Source organism: Dioscorea cayenensis, chromosome 9, assembly GCF_009730915.1.
Source record: "Dioscorea cayenensis subsp. rotundata cultivar TDr96_F1 chromosome 9, TDr96_F1_v2_PseudoChromosome.rev07_lg8_w22 25.fasta, whole genome shotgun sequence".
Classification (NCBI taxonomy): domain Eukaryota; kingdom Viridiplantae; phylum Streptophyta; class Magnoliopsida; order Dioscoreales; family Dioscoreaceae; genus Dioscorea; species Dioscorea cayenensis.
The window spans coordinates 27,585,174-27,588,831 of NC_052479.1; the positions used below are offsets into that span (position 1 = coordinate 27,585,174).

Sequence of the window (3,658 nt, forward strand, 5' to 3'; positions counted from 1 at the left end):
AGAATCTTTTATACCTAGCCACTTTCAAGCAGCTTACGGGTATAAAAACTAGGCCGTAAGGAACTTAAGATGATGGGTTATGTGCTTTACGGGCTGATTTACTGGCATTAGTCTTGCCTGTAAGATCTTCTATTTCGATATTAGGGCCCAACTTATGGTTGTAAGCGTTAGGCTATAATCTTCTTTGGACGGCTCTTGCAACTATCCTTACGAGCATATGTTCTTCCTATAAGCTCCTTTCAACAGCCTTGTAGTCCGGCTTACGAGCTTAAGTCCTGCCTATAAGTCCCTTAGTTTGATCCTTATACTCTCACTTACGTGTATAAGCATGCCAGAAAGGTTCTCTGCCTATGGCTTACTATCGTAAGCATGGCCGTAAGTGGCCTGTAAGTGATTATGCTTGTCCTGTTCATCAGTTGTTAATGTCGAGAGGGCTCCATCTCCTTCTTTTTGGCTCTTAATTGCTTCTTTTAGCTCTCTCTCATCGGTAAGCACTGCCCAATACTTGAGAATACAATTTCCACCATATTTAGGATCATCTTCCACAAAAAAAAACTCTAATACATGCCAAATAAGTGTACAAAATAATATTAAATCATGCACAAATGTAAACTTATCATAGTTACTATTCACAATATTGTTGCTATTCATGTATAAGATCATGCATAAAGTGCATGATTGCTTGCAAACCTCTCTACCAAATGTATGCGGGCTTTTATATGGCCACACAATAGCCAACACACTTCTTTGATGATGTTATGCAGGCATAACCATGATGGATGCTAGTGCACACTTGCACGTATGGCTTCCAGATTGAGTTTAATGGCCTCCAATAAAGGTGTATGACCTTCCTATGCCAATAGAGCTTTTGCAAATGTAAAAATGGCCCTTCTTTGTGATCTAGAATGGGATAATGAGCAGCAAAACCAACTAATGCAAACATTGGATGCAAGGCACCAAATTTTAGGATGGAAAACCCTTCAAATCAAGGGAAACCCCACAGGATTCCTTAGAGCCACCTGAAATGTTTCCACTATATCAACTACATTGTAACAAAAGCTTCTCTCAATCTAACTAGAGGTATACAAGTACAATGGCATGAGTTATCAACAAAAAGAGGCTCTCAAAAATACATATAAATGCATCATCATCATACAAAGACAAATAATAACAACTTCAAGACGAGACTAAAAGAGATCAAACCTATGGATTAGGAGATTTAATTTCTTACCCAAAGTGTGGGCGAAATATGACACTAAATAAAATCCGATCTTCTTGCAATCACAAACCCTAGCCTCCTTTTTTTTCTTCTCCTTGGGCTTTTACCCCAATGTTTTCTATAGTGTTCTATCAAATCTCATATGAATGAGAGTTTCATCGTCTAAGCCTCTCCAATAAAATTCCCCTTTTACCCTTCCATTAATTGACGCATTTTATTTTATTTTTTTATTTTTATTTTTTTAATAATCAGGTGGGAAAGTACTTTTTATCCTAGATAATTTTGGTACAGCTACTTTTTTTTTAGTGATCTATTGTTATGGAAAAGTATTGATCTTATTACTAATTAATTTTAGTTATCTAATGATCTCTTTGCTTTTTAGGGATGTGGATTTAAAGACTTCTTAAGTCAAACAATCATTGCCACTTTCCTAGTGACACCAATGACTCCCGTATTGTGAAAGTAATATGATAATTGAAGAAGACCATGAACTTCAATGTTTTATTTTATTGTGAAAGTAATATGTATGTGTGTGTATATATTAGAAGACCATGAACACCAATGGCTCCTGTCTACCGATAATTTTCTTGTGGACTTGGAGGATGATGTAGAGGGTTTTTGATAATGTACATGGTTTATGTTAAGTGTTTTGTGGAGTTATGTTAGATTGGACCTTATTGTTGAAATGCTAGATTGTAATAACATTTATGCTTATTTTACTAATATTGCTATATTTTGATGAAATTAAATGCAGGTTATAATATTAAAGAAATCCATTTATAGTTTAGTTTTTTTTTTTTCAAATAAAACTATACCAAATTCCGTGATAAAAATATGCCAATATCCTCACTAATTTAAAACCGTGTCAAACAATTTGACAAAAAATGTGCCAAAAAATGTGACAAAAATCATGCCAAAAATCGTCTCCGTGCTAAAACCTATGACAAAATCCACCATGCCAAAAATCATGACAAACACAACTATGCCAAAACTGTGACAACATCAACCATGACAAAAACAATGACACAATAAACCATGCCAAAAACCATGATGAAATAAAATGTGCCAAACACCATTACAACATCAATAGTGCCAATAATCGTTATAAAATAAACTATGTTAATAATCGTGACAACCAAAACAGTACCAAAAACTGTGACAAAATAACCATACCAAAAATGGTGACAAACTAAACAATGCCAAAAATCGTGACAACCAAACTGTGCCAAAAACCATGACAAAACAAACAGTGCCAAAATTAGTGCCAAAAACCGTACCTAAATCCGTGATAAAATTGGCACGGTCTAGTAAAAGCATGACAAAATTTGACATGGTTTTACTATGCCATTGCAAATTATAGGTAGAATACCCTAAATGGCCCCTCTGCTTATATGAGTTTCTCTTTCTAGTTCCTCTACTATGATTTGATACTTTCTAGCCCTATTACTTGTTCCTTTGGGCCAATTAAGTATACTTGGGTAACGAAGGTTACACTTGCCATCTGATTTAACTTATGTGACTTTTTATATATTATAATATTATTAAAAAAATATTAAAACATTTAAACATTTTAAAAAAATATTGAAAAGATAACCTCACTTGAGGTTATATGCTTTAGTGAAATCCTCCTCCTCTGCATGGGCCAACACAAAACCTCATGGTCATCTCCTCCCCAAATCATGCTCGAGAAGTGCTTCACAGTCAGGGCGTTGAGTTTGGCTCCCGCACCTGCAATGTCACCTTCGATATCTTCACTGGAGAGGGCCAGGATATGGTCTCACCGTCTACGGTGACCACTAGTGCAAGATACTCGGATAATGACCGTCCCCTTCTTCACCAACAAGGTTGTCTAGTAATACCGATTCGACTGGGAAGCCGAAGCCTGACTATCATTGATGATGTCAAGGCAAACCCAAAGGCTGCCACCAATGGCATCATCCTCCACCACCGTCTCTAGCTCATGATGTACAACAACATGTACCACATCATGTTCGATCATCGCTTCAATAGTGAGAATGATCCTCTCTTCTAATACATCAAAGCTCTCAATGGCGAGTGAAGTAGCCTTGCCCAAAGCTTCGAGTATAACTATGATGATTTCATCCTTATTCTTCACCCTTTTCTAAGTGGTTATCTCAAGATCTATAAGGAAGTCAAGCAAAAAAGGCTCTAATTGTTGCTTGAAGCTCCGATGAGCGTAGTAGGCCTCCATCTTCACAATTTCTCCTTCTCCTCCTTGGACCTCCTTATGGATGGAGATGGGGAGGCACTTGTAGTGGTTGCAGATAGTGCTCTCCAGTTCATCCAAATGGATTAGGGCTGGGGGAGAGACAAAATACAGATTATCTCAGGCTCTATCGCAGGCGCCAAGGAGGTTGAGGAGGAAGGGGACATTGTAGGGCAAGAAAATGAGATGGAGAGGTGTGGAGGTGATGGCGT

At 37.3% G+C, this 3,658-nt stretch overlaps 1 pseudogene; it reads left to right on the top strand.

Moving 5' to 3' along the window:
* Nucleotides 1-369: 369 nt before the first annotated feature.
* On the top strand, nucleotides 370-3,392 carry LOC120268627 (annotated as a pseudogene).
* The last annotated feature ends 266 nt before the right edge of the window (nucleotides 3,393-3,658 follow it).